Consider the following 23,521-nt stretch of genomic DNA (forward strand, 5'->3'; position numbering starts at 1 on the left):
CTGACGATGATTGTGGATTGAAAATGGCTGTTCAAATTTCATGGGAAATATCCTTTGTTGCAGAACAGATCTGAAAAACGTAAAAAGTGCACGCACGCACTCCAAAACAACCTTCCTCAAACTCATTAGTTGTATTAACGCCCCCACCCCCCCCATTCAGAACAACCCGACTACAAACAAACCCCCCCCCATACTACAGCACCTCATTCCCTAACGCCCCCCCCCCCCCCACACACACACACACACACACACCTCCCATGTGTGCCCCCTAACCTAAACTTGCTCTCCTCCCCCAAACCATGCCTGAAAGGACACACACACTCCCATGCGCTCACCACACACAGGCACACCACACACACTGCATTCAGGCACACATAGACATACCAAACACACAGGCACACCAAGAAAACACACACACACACACATTGAGAGTCAGACAGGAAGCCCTCCTCCCTCCCCTGGTTCCTGTTTCTCACTGTGTGCTGTTCAGCACCAAGCTCCATGATACAGATGGACAGAGTCAGAGAGAGAGAGAGATAGAGAGAGAGAGCGAGAGAGAGAGAGAGAGAGAGAGAGGGACATGAAGAAAGATGAGGAATGAAAACGTTCCATAAAAGTTCCACTTTTAACATCTCCCAAACCCACAGAAACCCTTCCCCCACTTACCCCCTCACATCCCCTTCCCCGACTCTCCACCCCACCTCTCATAGCCCACTCCCAGCCTCACCACTCGTGTCCCCTCCCCCCTCATGTACACTCCCACCACCCTCATATCTCACTCTCCCAGCCTCGAGCTGTGCATCAGCCTCCCTGCTTTCCGTTTTATTTGCATTTTCTGATTTGTTTAATTTCAACCCGTCATTGAACAATGTGTGTGCGTGTGTCTCTCAGGGAAAAGGAGTAATACTCCTATCCAGGTAAAATGCATCTATCTCGAAGAGTATAGTGAAAATGATGCGGTCTAAAGTCCACCTAGTACTCAAGAGAACTCTCTCTCAAATATACACCTACACACTCTGTAACGCATCTCAAAATTGTCTACACACTGGATCTCCACCCCTTAAACCAATAAGGAAATTGTAGGTCCTGTTTGAGTACAGAGAGTACAGATAAGAGAACACCTCATTGACGTTCAATCAGGTTTGCACTTTCCATACAGTGTGTTCAATTTACACTCTTCCCTCGTCCCAAACGTACGTTTTAATGACAGCCTTCTCTTTTCAGACGCATATTTGCTGACATAGGGTGACGTGTTCTGAGAGTGTGAACCAGAAGACACCTCTTTCTGATAAAAAGGTGATGTGTGAACACAATCCTGTTTGTCTTGAACTCTTTCCTTCGACTGGATCTGGACAACAAGGTTGGACTTGACTCGTCACCACCAATCCCCAGCTCAATTCCAAGAGTTACTTCAGTGATAGTTGGCTTTCATGAAACTTGTCGAGGGACATTCACTGGGAGGGAAAGGGCCTGTTTTATCACAAGAGCAGGGCTATTCATAGAGAGCAGAGATAGACTGCTCCGATTCTATGGTAGGAAATGCAATGTTATGCTCTCCTCTTTGTGACACAAGTCGAATCAGATCCAATTTGTTGGTGCGTGACCAGAGATATGGTGCACAGACTGATCTTACTTCCTTGCACAACCACACACACACACAGGCACACCTTCACTGGTCTTCCTTCCCGGTCAATTATCAATGGCCAAAAAACGACAAACAGACACGCTCCAGTGTCTGAAAGATAACCGTCAGGCCTTGCAGGCATTTGTCCAGGACAGCTGAGAGCGTGCAAGGACCCCTTTGACCTTCTGACCTGGGGGAGAGTGAGGACTCAAGGTCAGGGTTAGAGAGGAGAGGTTGGGTACCTCTCCCCAAGCCAAAGCCACATACTAGATGAGCTGTTTTGTGTGTCATCCAGTTGTGTTATCATTTTGAGACAATTGGATTCAACAACATAGGAAGTGGAGGGGGAAGAAGAATGGTTGGAGAGAGATGGGGACGGAGGGAGGGGTAGGAAGGGTCAGGGACAGGGGAGGGACTAGGTTTGGGTATTGAGGCACTAGAAGCTAAAGGGAGGCAGAGTGAATGACTGAGATTCCATACTGTGGAGGATGACCTGAATCCCGCTATTCCGCCCTCTTTCTACAACCCTCCTCCAAACCATCACCTTGTCACCTTGTCATAGTTCCAAGCCAATGAGCTCCTTGACATATCTGATTGACAGCATGGAGTGATGAATTTGCATGCACAGACACACAGACTTCCTCAGTCTCTTCCTCACACACAATGTCTCTCTCTCCCTCCCTCCCTCCCTCTCTCTCTCTCAATCTCGCTCTCTCTCTCTCTCTCTCCCTCTCTCTCCCTCTCTCTCTCCCTCTCTCAGTATTTTGCATGCTGTGTGTGCTAGTTTGAATGGTTGTTGCCGATAGGTGGTGTGTAGCCTTGAGCAGGAAGATGATTTATCCTCCTACAGACAGCACCTCTGACAGAGTGAACTGAACTAGACTCAGACATTAGGGTTTGCGCATAAACCATAAAGCAAGCATTTCGCTTTATTCAGCCAGGTATGTTCAGACGAGTTGCCTGTAGTTGTAGCGTGTTTGTCTAGATATAGTGTGTGTTTTGCGTAGCTCCGGACAGCGTTCCTGATCGATGTAGAGAGAGGGAGCCTTGGTCTAGACTTCCTACTCCAGCAAAGACTTGGTGTCGGCCAGCTGCTGCAAAGCATTCCAGAGCACTCACTGTATCCTGGATGAACTCCACCTCTGATGGCTACCGAAGGAAGACAGAGAGGAGGAGGGGGGGGGGCAAGAAAATAATGAGAGAGCGAACTGTCAGGAGAAAATGTTGTCAGAGGTGAAGCACAGCTGAGATAACTCCATCACGACTATCACTCACACCTCCTAGCCCACATCATCTCCCTCTCTCTTTGTGACTCCCACTCCTCTCCCACACACTCTGACAACTCAAACATCTCCCTCACACACACACGTATATTTATATATACACACACAGCTGAAATAGTTCACGATGTAGGGTCTGAGGTGTCACTAAAGCAGCGCCCCCCCCCCCCCCCCCCCGGGGAGTCAGCCTGCCATGACCCCAGCAGCTGGGAATGCTCCCTGGGACTGGAAGGAGGAAGGGAGGAAGGAAGTGAGGAAGCAAAGGGAGGGAGGGAGGGATGGAGGGAGGAAGGAAGTGAGGAAGCAAAGGGAGGGAGGGAGGGAGGGAGGGAGGGAGGGAGGGAGGGAGGGAGGGAGGGAGGGAGGGAGGGAGGGAGGGAGGGAGGGAGGGAGGGAGGAGGGAAGGAAGGAAGGAAGGAAGGAAGGAAGGAAGGAAGGAAGGAAGGAAGGAAGGAAGGAAGGAAGGAAGGAAGGAAGGAAGGAAGGAAGGAAGGAAGGAAGGAAGGAAGGAAGGAAGGAGGGAGATATGTAGTGATGGGGACGCAATGTAGATGAGTGGTTATGGATTTGAGGTCTCAGAGCATGGCTTTGGTATCCAGGGTTGGGGAGGATGGATGGATGTGGAGAGGTATGGGGGGTGAGAGGTCAGGCTTTTAAAGCCTGTGTGAATGCTCGCTATGCAGGGAGACTGTGGTCAGAACGGTCTGAACTTTAACAGGCCTTTCATTGCATGTTTGCATCTGTGTGTGTACCTGGTGTGAGGGAAGTCTTTGCAGAGCTCCATGTTAGGGTGTCTCCTCCTCTCCTCTAGCCTGCTGTTCGCCACCTTGAGTGGGGCTCGCTTTCCGTGGATCACCCTCTCCCACTCTGCTATGGTTCAAGCAGGAAGACTAAGTAGCAGTTAAGAATGTTTATTGGGAAGACACATGTTGGTCTTGGCAATATAGTTCTGCTCGCACCGGCTCTCCGTCGGTAACCCAACGAGACACCGTCTCGACGCCGTGCCAGAGAGCTCGATACACATTCCCCCGTAGGTAGAGGGTACACAGAACCAAGGGTGGAGGCCAGGGTGGTGGAGGTGGGAAGGAAAACCGCGCGGAACATGCAGTGTCGCGTTGAACAATGACGGAGCGTGGGCGAGTACCTGTAACCCGCCTTGGCTAAAAGTAGGAGGGACAGGCTGCACAATGTGAGGGTGATGCTGGGTGAGGCGTGCAAGTCTCAGAGTCTCCTGCATGAACCAGCTTCCCCCGATTTTCTTACCCTGCACGATCTCAAGAAGGACCTCAGGGAGTCAGGTGGCTGGGCGGTTAGGGAATCGGGCTAGTAATCTGAAGGTCGCTAGTTCGATTCCTGGGCGAGCCAAACGATGTTGTGTCCTTGGACAAGGCACTTCACCCTACTTGCCTCGGGGGAATGTCCCTGTACTTACTGTAAGTCGCTCTGGATAAGAGCGTCTGCTAAATGTAAGGTTGTACAGACACTGGGGATATGGACTAACAGCAAAAATAATAGAACAACAAGTGAAAAGCATACATTTCATATGGCCGGTAGATTACTTTTTTATTATAAAATATTGTCCACCCATCTGGAAGAAAATGGGCCAAGGTATGTGCAATAGGGTTGATACAGCCAATCAGTCAGCCAGCCAATCAGCCAGTCCACCAGCCAGCTTGCCTTAGTACTGTTCTGTTTAGTTTGTCATGATGTCAAAGTCAAATTCTGCTCACTCAGCAACGGGCCAGACGTGCAGAGAGAAAAAGAGTGAGTGAAAGAGAGAACGAGAGAGACTTTGGTCTCTCCAAATCTCTCTCTATGTTAATCCCAGTAGACAAAGTAACACAGTTGGATGGGAGTGAGAGAGCAAAACATAAGGTGACAGAGAGAAAAAGAGAGGGGAAGAGTTTGGCTTTGAGCCCAGTGTTATGACTGCTCATGCAGCCAAGGATTAACTTTATTCTGAGTAATTATGTGTGCGTATGTGTGCGTTTCACATTAGCATGGTCAGCATCACCTCTGCATGAACACACATTACCCCCTCAAATGGAATGCTGGAATGCCCCCCTCCCCCAAAAAGAATTGTAGAATATATCCAAAACCCTCCCTTGTGGAACCCAAATGCTCACTCATAGGATTTGTTCTGGAGCCAAGCCTGCACCTTAGCCAGGTGTTCCTGCAGCCTGTCTTTAGTCTGGGCCATTTGGGGAGATGCTTGTGGTGAAGGTGACGTTGACCTTGTTGCCTTGGCAACGCATGGCAAGAATGGTTGCTCTCCAGCAGGGCCCCGGCCCTCCTCCCTAGCTCTCTGCGTCTGCACATGCTCAGTGTGGTACTGGAGCAGGTTGCCCTCCGAGAACTGAGCCCAGGTCACCGGCAAAGACCCACTGATCACACACATACACACAGACACATACACACACACACATACACATACATATATGGATGAACTGACTATCAACAAGAGCATATGTGGTAAGTGGAATATGTTTTGTTGTACCACCTCCGTGCAGAGATTTTCCGGTACTGATGTGAATCTAATAAACACATTCCAGCTCTTGTAGTGTGACAAAGCAATAAGCTCTGGTCATATTTTGTGTGCAGTGGTGTGTATGCGTGGTGGATGGCACTGTTTGATGTAAAAACATGGAGACGAGTCCTTTGTATCAGCTTTAAACAGCTTTAAACAGTGAAACAATGTAGGCTATAGGCTATGTTTCTGTAACACTCACATTTATGGGGAAGGTAAAGTCCTACATTGGCCAACTGTCTTCTGGAGTGTGATGTTCAGGGTACAGTATACCTGCTGCCCCCTGGAGGGCATTTGGCAGGACTACAATTGTAATATTACATTTATACATTCAGACAGTCTGAGTCCTGTCTGAGCCATGTTATAATTGTAGTCCCAGGGATGAATGAATAAACATCTCTCTCCCTCCTTTCTCTCTCCCACTCACTTTCATTCTTTGTCGCTCTTGGTTACTCTCTAATCCAGAAGCAGCCCCCCCTGCCCTGGTCCTGATGGTAACCACGAGCGCCCACTATAACAGCTGGTCCTGGACCAGCTTGTTGTCAAGGGAGTGGTCTGTGTGAATATGGTTTGTCAGTTTGTAAAGGGTGGGGCACACAAAGGACATATCAAATGACATATCCCTCAATAGGTCTCACATGGCGGAAGGAGAACATATTCAAACGCACAGAGCGCAAGACAAACAACATCAACCAATCATCGGGCCTCTTCCTGGTTTCTTGTATAAACTGTCAGCCAATAGATCGACTGCCCCCTGGTATTTGAACAGAAACATCTGGAGCCGCAGGCTACAAAGGTTTTCTATCCATCTCTGCCCCACCCCTCTCTCCCTGTTTAACTCTTCCTACAGGACACCTCAGGAAGAGGGGAAGGGGAGGCAGAGGAAGTGAGAGAAACCCCTAGGAAAACTGTTGCTGCTTCCTAGACATCCTGTACACACACATTGCACACTCAGAGAACCGACGCACATAGACGAGTACACACACGCCAACAACACACTTACACAAGCACACAATCAAACCCAGACACTTACTCAGCCACATAGCATCTCAGTGAGGAAATGGCACTAGTAACTGCTACTGTTTTAGTATAACAGCCCTTTAACCTAAGGTTAGGCCATGACCTCTGACCTCACTGCCCTACAGTGTGATCTCCATCTGGCTGAGGTCAGCGGTGGAATTATTCAGCTCGTAGCACTTGCAGTTGATGGAATAAGTAATGGGTACTTTTTTAGATTCCAGTACAAGTGCTCTCTTGACATCTGGACACCAACTGGGTCCACTAGCCAGACAGCTAGCTTCGCTGCTTGTCTTGGTGATGCATCAGCTGACGAAACTCAGAGGGGGTTCTGGGTCAAGTGTCAGAGTATACATGGACCTGTCTGGGTTCTGGGTTATTTTTGTTATGGACCATATGGTTCCTCTTCTACGTGGCTGAACTGTTAGTATCTCAGAACATGCCCTCAGAACATCTTTTCTCTCATGAACTCAGTAAATTACTAAAGTGACTCACTCAAACTCGTTTTGTGACTTTGTCCCTGACTCTCTCCAGCTGCTCCTTACACCACATGATCTGTCACTTCCTGTAGTTGGGTTAGACAGAGAGGGTGTCAGATGGAGAAAGAGATATTGAAAATGAATTCAAACATCTAGTGAGCACGGCTGGGCATTTAATTCACAACTGAATAGGCAAACATCCACCCCCAAACTCAAGAGGATGAAGCTCCGTTTGAGCCGGTCCTCAATGAGCCGCGCTCCGTCCTGTTAGCCTGCTAGGTCTGTATCGTGGCGCTAAAGAACAGACACGATGAAATACTTAGCAACACGCCTGCCGGAAACCGGCTCTTGGCCCACGCTGTATCGGCATTCGTTCCAACCGGGGCCGGTCCTAGGCATAGACGACATAGGCAGCCGCCTAGGGCGGCATCAAGAGGGGGGCGGCAAATTCCGAAGTTCATCCATTAATTTACCGTCCCGCACCACCAGCAGAGGGCGCCAAGTCACATGTGTTGGTGTTTACATTTCACAATGTTTCTCTTTTTTTGTGTATTAGTACAAAAACTAGAGACAATGGAGAGCTGTATCTTCCCCTGAAGTGTCTCTTAAACACAATAGCAACAAAACCAAACAATTAACTTAAAAAAATACCACTGTAAAACTGTCTATTTCTTGCTAGGCCCTTATGAAACATAAGCCTCACAAAGGGAGAATTTGTTTGAATGAGAGAACATCTCATCGACACTTCTCTCTGTCTCACTCTGACCTAACATGCTAAAAGAAAAAGATCTTGGAATAGTCATGGATGTTATTGACTAGGGTTTGAGAATGAGAGACACAGTCAGAATACAGTCAATACATACAATTTTGTTTTACTATTATATGTCCATTTGCATTACATTTACATTCATGCATTTAGCAGACGCTTTTATCCAAAGCAATCCTCATTAGCTTCCACAAAGTATTTGCTGGTCTTCTTTGGGTCCACAGAAAATCAAATATAATAACCAACACAAATTAAAATCACACTATATCAATCGAAAAAATATGTAAAAAATAAATAAACATCAGATAAATAAATACAATTACTCTACATATGGAACGATAAACAAAAGAAACAACAACCAAATGAAAATAATCAAATCAGGATGCAGATCATGGTCGTGTCAATGACTGCCAGCTAGACAGGCCAGTTTGATACCCCTGTGCACCAGCTGTGCCAAAACGCATTAATCAGTCTATCAAATCTATAAGATGAACTCAAAACCCCCTGAGATAAAATCTCTACTGGGAAATATTTAGGAAAAGTGAGCTACAGGAAATTGAGGTCTGAGCATAAAGATGAAACAGTAACTTGACTGTTGATAAAAGCCTTTTCACAGGCAGTTGCCATGCCTGACAGATGACACCCGGGGCTGCGCACAAGCTATGAAGACTGGCTAAGGATGCTATTATACAGACTAAAAATAACCAGGGGACCAAACACTGACAGTGAAAACAATTGACAGAGCAAGTGGCTTTGTCTGAGCGTGTGAGTCAGAGAGGAAGAGGAGGCCGAGTCCTCCATATCACCGTTTCAGAGAATGCAATCTTTGAAGCTGAATTATAAGCAATTATAGGCTTTTTAAATCACACACACACCTGAACATGTCAACATCCTTTGTCTGTGTAGCCCCTGAGGGTTTGTTCACATTGGAGATACCTACCCAACACCTGAGGAGTGAACAGTCAGAGAGACACAGAAAGAGAGAGACAGACAGAGAGACAGTGAAAGACAGAGAGACACAGTGAGAGACAGAGAGACAGTTAGAGAGAGAGACAGAAAGAGAGAGAGAGAGACCGAAAGAGAGAGAGAGAGAAAGAGAGACACAGTGAGAGACAGACAGAAAGAGAGAGAGAGACCGAAAGAGAGAGAGACAGAAAGAGAGACACAGTGAGAGATAGAGACACAGTACGAGACACTGTTAGAAAGAGAGACAGAAAGAGAGAGACAGTACGAGAGAGACAGAGACACGGTAAGAGAGACCATTAGAAAGAGAGACAGTGAGAAAGAGGAATCATGGGTAATGGTGGACTTCATATCAAACTACACACAGGATGCGGCTTCACCATATCTAATACAGGGAGACATCTTTTCCCTTTCAATGGGTAGTTGAGCAGGTGGTCCACTATGATGCCAAAAATAAAATCCATCATTTGTTACATCTCCTGGTGCAGATGACTAAGCGAACTGCTGATTGTGACACAAACAAGGGGGGGGGAAAGAAAAGACGTAACATCAGAGCATCCAAGAAATTGCCCATTTTTAAATTGGGCTATGGTGCATCAAGCGGAAAAACAAAACAAAACATGGTTCTATCTGTTGGATTAGATGTGTTTGATGTTCTGAAAACGGGACAGAATATAAATATGATGCAAGAAAAACCACTTAGTGAGCCACGCTTGTTTGCCCATTACTGTAACAGTGAAACCTGGACAAGCAGGATCCTTCACTTTCTCTGCTGTCCTTTCATCCCTAGGCACATGGCGGCAGGATCCCTCTCTCTCGAAACTACACTGGAAGGAGAAGACATTTAAATCCCATCTTAAAGAAACAACAGCCACAATGATTATTTTACATGGAAAAACTTTTGAACACCCCCCCAAACACACACACACACACAGTTAACGGAACAGTCGGAGAGATTGTTGTCTCTGTGGAAGGGATACAGATATGGAGAGTTGAGGGGGATGTGTATGTTCGCACGAGTGGGGTGTCGTGTGTGAGGGACACCACCCTTTCAAAGAGCCAGGCTGTTTTGAGGACAGGCAACAGATGTCAGCTCCTAACGGCAGTTTTTCTCCTGCATTGTGCCGAGGTATTAACCGATCTGAATGTGCACGACTTAAGCCATGCCGTTTGCAAGTACTTGAATCTGCATCAATCAGTTTGTGTGTGCAGATTGCGCAGCTTACATTCGCAAAGAAGATATGTATTTATATGGCTCAATAAATACGCGAATCTATGCTTGAGTGTCTTGACTGAAGTACGTTTACCCACCGCTCTGACAGCCAACAAGTCTTCAGCAGGAACACTGAAGCACCCACAGGAGAATCTCTTTAGGCAGGGACAGCAGGGCAGGGCTAGGGCACGCATACAAACCTGCTCTGACAGTGTAGTACTGAAGAGAATGAAAAGTTGAGAAACTGGTCCATACTGATGAGGCTACAAGCAGGCAGTATGTCCAAGAGGGAAACACTTTCTCCTTTGACACAAACTTTGAAAGTCTTCTCTGCTGGGGTCTTGACACACTTGTTTTTTTCTCAAGAAGAATTACAGCGGGTGATGTAACAGTTGGGTAGCTTGCTACAGTCAAGACATCAAGCTGCGAGGAGTAGCACTAGCGGTACAAATACAATTCAGCAAACGTTTTTTAGATTCAGTACTAACATAACAATGGCAATGTGTGAAAGGAACGCTAGCAAACGCTATCCATACAAAATAAAACGTTATAAACGTACCTCTGCCGCTTTCATTTCCGGTGGCAAATCCTTCCAAGTAGCCTACAGATCAAGTTGTCGGCTAGTAATTAAATATAAAAGGTAACTTTCTGGTTACCAGTCCAGTATAGAATTCAATTTAAAATCTTGGTCCTTACCTTTAGAGCCCTGCATGGTCAAGTTCCTGCCTACATCTCTGATTTGATACAGCTTCATACCCCCACTCATAATCCGAGGTCATTAGGGCAGAAGCTATTAGTGGTTCCCTGTACTCATTTTAATAAAACCAGAGGGGATCGATCATTCCGAGCAGTGGCTCCTAGGCTGTGGAATGTCTTGCCTCCCTTTCTACGGTGTGCGACTTCTGTTGAAGCTTTCAAAAAGCAATTGACTTGAAAACACGAGACAGGTTTTTTATGGTTGTTTGTCATGTTTTGTATTGAAAATGTTCTTGTATTTTATTTGTGATGTTGTATTGAATTATGTTGTGAAGCACTTTGTGATTTTTATCTGTGAGAGGTGCTATACAAATATATTGTACTTATTTACTTACTTTCTTCAATCTCAATACTAGCATGAATAGAATGCATGTTTGAAATGATGCTGATACTGATGCATTGTATTTGACAAACGACAATACTTTCATATTGCACCTCCGAAGCACCTCGAAGCAGGTGGTGAGAATCAGTGACCACACCACATCCGCACTGATCACCAACACAAGCCCCTCGCAGGGCTATGTGCTCAGCCCTCTCCTGTTCTCCTTGTTCACTCACAACTGTGCAGCGACGCTCAGCTCCAACCTCCTGGTTAAGTTTGCTGACGACACAACCATCGTGGGCCTCATCTCTGTCAGTGAAGAGTCAGCCTACAGAGAGGAGGTTGATACCCTGACATCATGGTGTCAGGACAATAACCTCTCTCTCAATGTCAGCAAGACCAAGGAGATGATTGTGGACTACAGGAGGTGGCAGGGGGAGGAGCATGCACCCATATACATAAATGGATCCGAAGTGGAGAAGGTCAGCTGCTTCAGATTTCTTGGGGTGAACATCAGCAATGACCTGGTCTGCTCACACGGACAAGGTGGTCAAAGTGGCCCGGAAACGCCTCTTCTTCTTGAGGAGACTGAAGAAGTTTGGCGTGGAACTTTTACAGAGGCACAATAGAGAGCATTCTGACTGGTTGCATCACAGTGTGGTATGGGAGCTGCACAGACAAGGACCGCAAGGCCCTACGAAGTGTGGTCCGTTCTGCTGAGTTCATCATCGGCAGGAAGCTCCCAGCCCTACAGGACACCTATCACACACGATGCCTCAGGAAAGCTGGCAGGATTCTAAGAGACTGTTACCACCCATCATTCAGTCTTTTTACCCTGTTGCCTTCTGGCAGGCGATACCGTAGCATCCGGTCTCGCACACGCAGACTGGACAACAGTTTCTTTCCAAGGGCCATCAGGCTTCTGAATGAACATTGATACGGACACCGATTCACTTCTCACTAGTCACTTTACACACTGTCATTTTCAGCTACTGGTTACACTATTAGCAATATTGCACAATTGTACTTCACTTGTCTTAGGTTAGTATAGGTTTATATGGTTAGTATAGATTATAATGTGTATTATATGTATTTAGAGGTTTAGTATACTGTATTGAATATGGTATATTACTGTACATTAGGAGGTTTACTATATTTTTGCTTATCATAGAGAAACCAACTAAATCAATTAATCTATGTTCTGTATACTTATATGTTATGTTATGCCAGGTTGCTTTGCGTTGTCTTGTCCTAAGAATCTCAGTGCCCAGTCTGACCCTGTGTTGTTCTGTGCATCTGACAATAAAATACTTGAACTTGATATTGCTATTACCATACCAATGCTACTGACTAGCTTCTTGAGATGTTGTGAAATTGTTAATCAGACTACAATTAAAATCCATGTATGCACCTGCTGGACATCTGTCACAAAATAATTTAGCACCGCCTGCGCGCTGAGTTAAAATTAACTTCACTTTTATTGACAGCAAATAAATACGCCCAGACAATTGAGAATTGGGCGAGAGAGACAAATCTACAATGTTTTAATTGGTTTAGTTCATAACCAATGAATGGTTACAAAAACCAACAAATTGGTTGCACAAGTTTTCTGGGATGTGTAGTCTTCTTTGTCTTCTTATATTGTTGTGGTTGGCATCCAGCTTATTGGTGCATCAGCGCCACCTTTTGCTCCAGGGTGTGGATCAGACTGCAGCCTTCAATTAAAAATTCCCTTTAAAAAAAATTATAAACATGTAAAAAAGCTCCTACTGGTGGTCCTTTCCCTATCATCCACCCCTGCAACCCATCCCTGCTCAACATCAGATTTGCCAGAGTGGAGTAACTGGAACAGTGTGTCCAGGGTGGAAGCAAGAGAGGAGCGGTGAGAAGAGTAGATCTGTGGCCTGATTGCAGCATACTGGGCGGAAAGTAGAAACACTTAAAAAGCCTTTTTCCCTATTTTTCAGTTCTTTATTAAATGATAACGTTTTGCCATTTTGTACCGAAGGACACCTTTTGGTCAAAAAGTTACACCTTTATCTTTTGTGGCAACTGTTGAAATTAAAAAATATTTTCTTGTGTTGTGTTCTCCTTGGTACCACTGGACACTACTAAGGCTCGACATACCAAGGAACAGCATCTCATGGTGTTACAATATATGTATATATATGACATATATCTATATATTATATATTTATATATATTACATATTTAGATATATACAATATAGATAGACAGACAGACAGACAGATATATCTCAGAATTATTTTGTGATAAGTGTATCAGTATTTCTTATTGATTCATATACATTATTTTCAGATACATTTTTCTGTGGCAGGCATTGCATTGAAAAACAAAACACTAACATATTGTATAAAATCTGCAGTCAGCACTTGGACTCACTGAACAGTCTGGCTTTTGAGTTTTGACTGTACTCAGTGTAAACTCAGTGTAATCACAGTTACATAATTATTGGGACATCTCTCCTGTTGTTTGACAGCCTGTATGCTGTTCACAACCCATTTTCTGAAAGGCATTACATTTCAAAGTAGCAGATAATGCTGACAGTTTTCTTTCAGACAGCTTGACACATCTGACAGTGTGCATATTAAATGTGTTAAATGTGGAATGAAAGGAGGGGGAGGAAATGTCGAGAGGGGAAAGGGAAGGATGAGTCTTGCTCACTCCATAGCCAACTTCTAAAATGATAAATGTAATCTCAAATCCTCTTGTCAAGAAAACCCATGTAAGACTCAAAGCTAATTGTTGGTTGTTAATGGATGCTTCCTTTTATTTCTTAATTTGTAGCTACTTGACAGCTAAAGAAGTTTGATTGGCTGAGGGTTTCATTGTGTGTGACTACTCCCTGACACATCATTTTAACATTCAACAAACAGAGAATCCAAACCACTTTGTCGTGGATTCATTCCATTCTGCTTTTATATTTACAGCTTTTACCATTGTACTCCATTTAAACTCGCACTTGGACATAGCAACCAGTTCCTTAGTCACCAAACACCCACAGTTAATTTTATAACCAATAACATATAACCAGTGTTGGGGGTATGGGGTAACGAGTTACAAAGTAACGGATTACAGAAACGATATTACTATTATAGGTAACGAAGTAAAGTAACGCATAACACTCCAACAAATATTGGTAACTACACTACTTTACTAGACCTCAGGAACGCACTTTCCTGCGTTACCCAAGCCATTTTTGTCAGTCCGAAAAGTTCTCTGTGGCACTTGTTATATTAACTCTATGACTTGCGTGTGTGACGGTACGTAACGGACATGGCCACGCTCCGTCACTACAAGGCGTCGTTCGCCACTCGCTGGGCTCGAACGCACGACATCTGACATGCCAAGCGCGACCACTACCAGCTACGCCAAAGAAAAGCTAGCTGTTCGTTGACGCGGGTAGCCCATTAATTGCGTCCTGGTAAACTGTCTAGCCGGCGCTCCAGGGGAACCGAAGACAGACGCAAGGACGCCAGAGACTGGAAGATGGCCCCCTCACACAGAGTGACGTCTGCAGGGAGGGAGGGAAAATTAATTAAATACCTCACAGGTTCACACCTGTTACATATGCTTGCCTGTGTGCTTGTTTATCTGGGCACCGTTGCCACAGAGACCAATTTGAGTGATTTGAGTGACGTAGCTGCTGGTGCGTAGACATTAGGCTCGTTCGACATGGGCTGACTTCTTGCAGCGCCGCAGCCGGCTGCAGGCGGCTGCCTTGAATCTGAGAATGCCATTGGCTGATTCAAGTCAGCCGGGCTGCAGGCGGCTGCAGACGACGCCGGCGCTGCATGAAGTCGAACGCACCTATTGACAACCCAGTATCACATGATGCTAGGTTGGCGTAGAAGGAGGGAAGCGGGAAAATGGATGAGACGGAGACAGGAGGGGTTCAGCCAGTGGCGATATTCTCATGATTTTAACTTTGTTGCTCGAAAAGACAAAAAGATTACAGTAAAATGCACTCTATGTCCAGGCAAGAGGTGTCTTTAAACTGCTGTCAACTCAATTAGATTTTAAAGTGAGGCATATTTCTTTGGTCAGATAGTGTGGACAGGCTTAATATTCGTTCAAGTGAATGGCTGAGTTTTATATGCCATTTTGTTTTACATGTTTATAATTACAATACACTTTGTGGAAAGTCTAAGAGATGACCTTTATTGAAAATTGAAAAATAAAGTGATGAAAGGGCCATGTTTGTGGATGTATCTTGGCAGTAAATTTGGATATTTGCTTAAAAAATTTGAAAGTAAAGTAACTAGTAGTAATGTTATTTTTCAAATGCAGTAACTAGTAAAGTAATCTAGTTACAATTTTCAGAAGTAACTAGTAACTTGTAACTAGTTACTTTTTCTGAGTAACTACCCCAACACTGCCATATAACCAATTTAGCACATGACCCTACTCAGTAAAAGGCATTGTCATTTGCTGTGACTGATGACTACATGGCATATATTTACAGGGGCACTGTCCATCAATTAATCAAGCATTTATAGGTTTTACATGGTGAGTACAGACTGAGATAGATATATTTGTGTCTGCAAATGCCACAAAAGCTAACTCAAAACAGGGGAAATACATTTTCACATCTCAATTAAAAACCTCATCAGCAAAACTACAATCCAATGTTTGGATAATTCATAATTTAGTTACTTTTTTTAGACAACTTATTTACCCCTGAGGTCCAGCACCTGATGTCCCCGCATCCTAATAGGCTGAAGGAATAATTTGGAACGGATTCATTAACCTTTTTAGACTTGCTCATCAAGGCAGGAGAAGTGGAGGCAAGGAGGGACTCACTTATGAATCATCGATGGAGCTAAATATAAACCCATGTTGGCTTCAGAGCTTGAAACCTTCTTGCCTATGCTATTGATGAAGTAACCCAGAGATAGAGAATGACTGTAGTTCTCTTTCCCCTTGTTGTTGAACACCAACACTAAAGGAAATAAAACATGTAAAATGTGTGAGGACTTCCTGTCACCTCTCTCTCCCTCTCGCCTTCTTTCATTGTCTCTCTCTCATACATGCACAGACACCCCAACACACAGACACATTCATTAATCATTATCTGTTGTGACCCAGCTGACAAGTAATTGGCAGAGAAATAAATTAGAGCGTTTGAGACAGCTGTTCCAGCACCCAGGATATGATGATTAAGTCCCCTTGGTTACCAAGGGAGTAAACATGTATTTTCCAAGAATAGCAACCTTTAATGACTGACCACTTGAGTGTTATAAAAGAGTAAAAATCATCACTCCTACCTTCCCTGCTCGCTCAGTATTGATGTATACGCGTCCTAATACCCAGGGGGCTATTCCAGAAAACAGGTTATGCAACATAACCCGGTAAGTTAACCCACCAACTGATTCACAATGTTGCAGCTGTAGCCGGTGTGTGGTGAAACTCACTCCTCAAGTATGTAAAAAGCCACCCGCGTCAAGAAATTGCTAGCTTTTCGTTGGCGTAGTTGGTAGTGGTGGCGCTTGGGAAGTCAAAGGTGGTGAGTCCGGCTCCCGGTGGGAGCGGACGGTTGCCTGTATACCTCTGACGGTACTTGTAAGACCACATCTGTTACACAGCAACCTACTGACAATATTACTACAATGCCCGGGTGTCAGCTGGGGAGTTAACTTACCCAGGTATGTCGCATAACCTGCTTTCTGGAATATCTCCTAGGTCACCTACGAATGCAACAACCACACATACACACAAACAGAAGTGGGTCAGTGTGCAGCACTGTTGACCACCACCAAAAAGATACGGAGACACAAAGTCAGTATCTTCATGTCTAACCCTTTACTACTCTGAATCACTCTCAAAGCACAGACCTATGCATGTCGGTGGCAAGTGAATCCTTGGGAAAAACACTCAAGTCCAGAAGAAAATCAAGTGTTCTGTACCATCGTTGGATAGTTGGTTGTCAACTATGCAATTTTCTCAGCAATTTTCTTAACTACGTCAATTTGTCAGTCATTCCAAACCCTTCAAGGAGAGTGATGCAGAAATTAGATGACTTTGGCAAATGCTAACTACTTACTAAACGAGAGTGAGGTCATGCCGGGAAATATCAAACTGAATCTGGAACGTATCGACCGAGCGAAAGAGAGGTTTGATATTTCCCGGCATGACCGAACGGTCGAGGTTAGTAAGTAGTTTATTATATGGCATTTTTAGCTTCTTTTCATTTTGTAAACAAAAATAAATGGTACCTCTAGGCTAATTGTAGCTAGCTCTCAAGTCTTCTCACGCTGTGTTTCATGTGTTGCCTAGCAACTCATTACTTTTGATAGAAAGCGGACAACATGGTTCTGCTAAAATGGCTTTAATTTCAACACAAAATAACGACACAAGTGATTAAAAGAGTCTAGTCTTCATCCTCACTTTCAATGACAAATCTTATCAGCATCCTCTGGATAGTAAAACTCAGCAGCTGACTCGTCGCTCATTTTGAAGATGACGTCAGAGGGCAATACGGAGCCGTATTGACCTCTGAGGAGGGCAATACACGTCTGGCATGACTACCCATTAGCCAATCAGAAAGCTCGTACCGTCGTTGCCATATAATAAAGTATATTAGCATTTTCATGCCGTATAAAATGCCAATGAAAGTAAGTATTATATGGTTCACTCTAAAAATAAAAAGGTTTCCACAGAGTACAGTGTCATCTGGAACAAAGATCGAACATGAAGAGGACAAAATAAAGGTCTGTGAAGGTGATTTAAAGATTCCAAAAAAGGTTCTAAATAGGTTTCAAAACATAACATTTGGCAATGTTTCTTGTTCTTCAATCTGGGCACCATTCTCTTCTAGGACCTCAAGAGGTAACAACACAGTCTACAGAAATAGCCATCTGAGTATGAATTTCTATGTTTCTGAATATATGAACATACAGTTTACGCTATATTTAACAAGTCGATTGAATTGTCTTGCCTGTATTTCTGTGTGCAGTGTGTTCCTTTTGATGGAACTAGACTAAAGCCACTCAGCTGTCCTCAGCCCGTTCAACAGCTTCTTCGTTTACTGCTACTTATCTGTCAAAGCCCTAATTCTGTGAATCACACTCGGGGATGGAAGAAATGTAATTGTGTTTGTTCAGAGAAATCCACTTCAGAGGAAATGTAGTCTGTGTCTCTACCTCGACCCATTCATTTGTAATTATGAAAGCCATTAGAATTGGGGATCAACAGGTTCCCCTGAAAGAAAGCTTTTAGGAACACACATGTCATGTGAATACTTTAAAATAAGAGAGAGATGAAGAGGGAAAGTTTAGTACCATCATCATGATTGCTTTTATCAAACACACTATAAAAAAAGACACACATTCACAGCCTGACCTTTCTGAAACCTCTGAAAAACCATACCACTACCACTCACATACTAAAGACTTGGAGGAAGACCTCTTCTTGTATTGGATGAGTGTCAGTATGGAAAATGAACCAATGGACCGCTGTCCCTAACTACCTGGCTGGTCGTTGGGCAATTTTAAGTTTATTAACAGAACATAAATGATATGATATTCAATATATATATATATATATATTTTAAATGTTATATAAAGATTGATATATCATATTATATCGGCCCCAAGTGCGTCGGCCCTCCGGTCATTTGCCCGGGAAGCCGAATGACCGGTCCAGGCCTGGTTGTTTCCAACATTTAAAGGGTATAACATAGAATGTAAAACAATGCACTCGCTCTCACCTTCTTTTGGAACTGCTACCAACTAATTTTACAGCTGAATATGTTCATACAGGCCTTGGGGTCTGTCCTCTCTTGTTTATCATGTATCCATTTCAATATTTGAAGGGTGATTATTTATTACAGAGAAGTAACCTTATATGGAATCCCTAGTGTGCATGTAGCAGTTGTGTAGTGTAGTCACCATGGAATTTGGATGGCAGACGAAATTGTGCTTCTGATGTCAGGGACTGAGTAATGCTCTGTAGTGCACTTTTGTTGTGCATGTGTTTGTGTGGATGTGTGTGCGTGTGTGAACCTTGGTTTTCTCAGACAATAGGCAACCCCCTCAGCATATTTCCTACGTGAGAATTGAAAAGAAAAGAAAGGGAAAGAGGGATTTGCGAAAGAATGAGAAGGAACAATAGAATGAGGCATGAGAATGAGAAACATGGCATGGAAGACAAAGGGTGGCAGGGCCATAATTGGATTGCACACAGATACACGCACAGATAAACAATGGCTCTTTTGAACAGTACAAAGTGTCATCCTGCCTTTTGCATTCTTATCTAACTTGATCCTTTTGACCCTTTTTTTTTAAATAATCCTAAAAGGAGTGAGTTAAAGTGTGTGTATGAGAGTGAAAGAGAAGAAAGTAACTGATTGAATGAGAGAGTGTGTGCATAATGTACTACTGTGCTATATGCAACACTCCAATTTCATGATTTTCCAGTAGGTGGTGTCTTTCTTCAAGACAATCAATCTCTCGCTCTCACCAACTCCAAATCCAGATACCTTGATGTCCATTCTCTGTACACTGACTTGAAGAGCTATACATTCTATTAGAAACAGGTATGAAAAATGAGAACAATGTGGTCATATATCAAATTCAAATTCATTTTAAAGGTCAAACGATCATGAAAACATCATCCTCGCTCTCCCTATCAAACACATCTTACTTTGCATTCCATGAAACAAGCCCACCAATGCTCTCTATTTCACTCTTTCTCTGTTTTTCTCTCTCAGTTTCTATGTCTCTTTTTCCTTCTCTGTCTCTCTCCCTGCCCCCATCTGTATTTTTAGCCCAGTCCCAGGGGACAGAGATTCTCTCAGATCTGTGGGGAAGAAGAAAGGAGATTGTCTTGGATCTGTCAAAGTCTCCACTGCTCCGCTTTACAAATGAAAAAAAAGAAAGAAATTATGAGCGAGACAAATGTATTCACATGACATTTGTTTAATACAACAAAAAATACATTCAGATATGAGTATAAATATACAGTACAAATATAAAACAGTTGTATGTACAACACCAAGTAATATAGGGCAGACGAACATATATTTTCTGTCACCAGTGGCAGTGACAAACAAAACGACCGTCCACTTGGTTAAACACTTCCCTCACTAGAGAGGAGAGGTAGATTTTCCCTCTTCTCTGTTGCAGCCGATGGTAAAAAAGGAATCCCATCTCTACAAACAAACAAAATGCAGCCACGTTGCCCTATAAGTGCCCTCATTCAACAAGTCGATTATAATCCGGTGTCACAAAGTAGAGCTACATTACACACACTGCATGGCGACAGAAGCACTCAGGCGTACACACACTGCACATGCATGTGCGAGTTTCACTTGAACGGTGCGAGTGTACGTGGCTGACACCACAGCCTTACCGGCGGGAAATCAGTATTCCCGGCACGTCACTCGCTCTTTGCGGTCGGTTTCTCTCAATGAAAACGGACCAGCCCCTTGCTGTGCCTTCCCCCCTCTCATCTATCTCTCTGTCTTTTTATGAATGCGGGCAGAAAGGGGAAACACCCATCTCCAGCCAGTCCACTTGGAGCTCATACGCGCACAAAACCATCAACCCAGCTAGATACATTTCTGTCAGCTTCATGTGGCAGTTACCTTGCTATTTCTTGCCTCCTGTGCATTCACAGGAACATTTATATATGCTTCTATCCGACAGTCACCATGTCCACTAGGTATTCTCTTTGTAAGCAGAAATAGTCCCCCTTCCCAATTCTGCAGTCAGAATGGGCTGTCTTCATAATGATCGTGCAAGAATGACCTGCACTCTGGTTTGGTAAGGAGATAGAGAGAGAAAGAGAGAGAGAGAGAGAGACAACGTCACCAACCTAAAAGGACACTTCTCTCTGTCTCACACTGACCTAACATGCTAGAAGAAAAAAATATCTTAGATCTTGGAATAGTCTTAGATGTTCCAATGAGGTTGTCAACATCAGGACACATCCTGGTTATGTTTCATCAGTACAGCAGAAATACACAGCAATACAAGGAAACACGACCAATGGCTGAGGGAGTTTGTTTCTCCAGTAAATGCTACTTATCAGCCAAGTTCAACTGAGAAGGCACTGTGTTCCTTCCTTATGGCCTGGTGCCCAGACACCAGTCTTGCTAGGACCCGGAAGGCACAGATCACTATCTGAAGTTAACTTGACATTACCACTGTGACTTCCAGTAAAGGGGCATGCTAGAACCTCTGAATAATCTTGTTCTGTTCAGGAGGACTGATGCCAATCTGGCCATGGACAGAGCCTGCCTCCCCCTCACTCCCTGCCTCTCCCTTGATCTCTCACTACTCAATATGTTAGGTTAACTAAGTGAAAGCTGCATTAGTTATGACCTACAATTGAGCATGCACGCATGCACACAGGCACGCACGCACACACAGAAAAACAGCGACATATTCAGGGCAAGGCAAAGCGTGACAGCTACTGATCTATCTACGTCTACTACACTATGAAACAGGCAGCCCACACAGGCAGCCAGCCAGGCAGCAAGGCAGGTAGGGAGGCCCCGTGTGGCAGGCTGATCTACAGGGAAGGTCTTTGGCACTGATCACGGCTCCATAATGCATGGGCACATTTTGCCCAAACGAGTCACAGATCTACGAAGCTGGATCAATACAGTGCTGATCAATGCTAGTCCTCAAGGGCTTCCGTGAAGGCAGACTCCCTCACAGACACCAGTCCAGACTGCCTGCCTTGTCTCAGCACAGACATCGACCAGCCCTTTTGCATCCTGACACCCCTAAGTCATTAAGACAAGCTGTCAGAGAGGAAAAACAGCGAGAGAAACTCTTCATGCACGTCAGCTGTGCTCAGTCACGCAGGCATGCGCAGAGACAGTGGAGTGGGCCGGTCGTTTGTTCCTTCTCTACTTTGGTAGACGGTGGACGCAGCGCCTCAGCACGTTAGAGAAGAGAGGGAATCCTCCACGTTTACGACATGGATGTTCGTCAGCAGGACAAGGCAGAGTAATCCAATGCACCAGAGTCTCCTCGCCAGAGACCAGTCTTCCCAGTCTCCCACAGAGAAAGACCTCCTCCGGAGGAGGAGGAGGAAAAGCAACAACAACAAAATACCAACATTGAGTGCTGGTGAGGTTGACTGTGTGTGTTCTGTACATATGTGTGTTTGAACGCGTGTGCATGCGGACTGCATGCCGGTTCTCCAGGTCCATCACCTCAGGGTTCCGAGAGAGATAAAGAGACAAAAGAAGGCGGAGGGAGAGTGAGAGAGGAGGAGGAGGAGGAGGAAGAAGAAGAGGAGGGGGGAGGAAGTGTATTAAGGGTGGTAATGGAGGGACGAGTGCTGCCATGGGAGTGGAATGAGGGGGAGGGAGCAGCAAGCGAGGGGGGACATTCTCAGGAGAGCAGATGGAAACGGGGGAACACACAGAGCCTTTTTCCATGATCGCTCGTTCAAGGCACTAGGCGAAAAGGGGGGATGGGGGGCTGGGGGGTGGGGGTTGAAGTGTCCGTCCCGTGGCATGTCCCCCCCCCACCCCAGGGAGAGTGTCCTTCAGTAGTTCTGGTCCAGCAGACCGGTGAGGTGAGGTCCCCTCTCCCCACAGGACAGGGGCAAGGCCAGGAGTCAGGGGTGTATAATCTCCCCCCTCCCACCCTGTCTCTTTTTCATTTCTCTCCGTGAAACCGAGTCCAACTGTGGGGCACGTGAAGTCTAATTCCTCTGTGTCAGTCTCGACTATGGCCCTCGGACCTCTCGTCCATGGTTTACTACGAGGAGTCCTTTCTGAGGCCTCAGAGGGCAAATCCATCTACGTGCACACACGCAGGAACGCAGGCAGGCATGAATGCACACAAACCCTCACGCGCGCACACACACACACACACACACATCAATTCACATACTGTAATATTGCTGAGACAGGTCACAATCACTCTACTTAAGACAATATGGTCATTAGGTCATTAGGGAGCAAGTCCCCAAAATATAGAACTCTTTCAGACTTCCCAGAATCTCACACAAACACACACACACACACATTTCCCTTCCTAGGCAGCTTCTCCAGCTTCTCGTCCACACAGCTGCTAGTAAGATCCTGCTGGACTCAGGTTCCACTCTCCCGTTGCGTAAAAAAAGCCCAACACATTGCTACGGTGTCACAGTACGAGTGAATGACGTGGGCCGCCGACGCGGGTCCACTCCTCTTTCGACCCGGTGTCGGGTTGCCCTTGGACGGTCACCTGTCCCCGCAGGAGGAATGCTGCGACTGACGCGGCTGGTGACGGCAGCACTAACTCCAACAGCAGCTCCGCATACTGGGTTGTGTGGCCCGGCAATCTTCCGTTGTGTGTGTGCGGGTGTGTTTGTGTGTGCGGGTGTGTGTCTCTGCACGGAGGTTGTTTTGACACTGGACACCTGCTGTCTGGCCATGGTGAAGCGAGCGTGTGTGAAAGCGATGGTTTGAACCCTATTGCCAGTCCAAAGCCATGAACTCCACAGTTAGCCTCCTCAGATCCTCTGTGATCCTTTTGTCAGTCCAACTGTCCGGGAATCCCAAACCTACGTTGTCTCCAGGCTTCCTCCTGAACTTGGAGCAGGGCAG

General features: G+C 45.2%; 1 long non-coding RNA gene across 1 annotated transcript; it reads right to left on the reverse strand.

Annotated features, from left to right (window-relative positions):
* Nucleotides 1-12,402: 12,402 nt before the first annotated feature.
* Nucleotides 12,403-17,324, reverse strand: LOC146253797 (uncharacterized). The gene is made up of 4 exons (XR_014731931.1): nt 17,184-17,324; nt 16,803-16,956; nt 16,610-16,655; nt 12,403-12,679 (listed from the first exon to the last, which is right to left on the reverse strand). It is a non-coding gene; the product is annotated as an uncharacterized LOC146253797 (long non-coding RNA).
* Between the last annotated feature and the right edge of the window lie 6,197 nt (nt 17,325-23,521).

Source organism: Hypomesus nipponensis, chromosome 17 (genome assembly GCF_054491055.1).
Source record: "Hypomesus nipponensis isolate SF chromosome 17, ASM5449105v1, whole genome shotgun sequence".
NCBI classification, from domain to species: Eukaryota; Metazoa; Chordata; class Actinopteri; order Osmeriformes; family Osmeridae; genus Hypomesus; species Hypomesus nipponensis.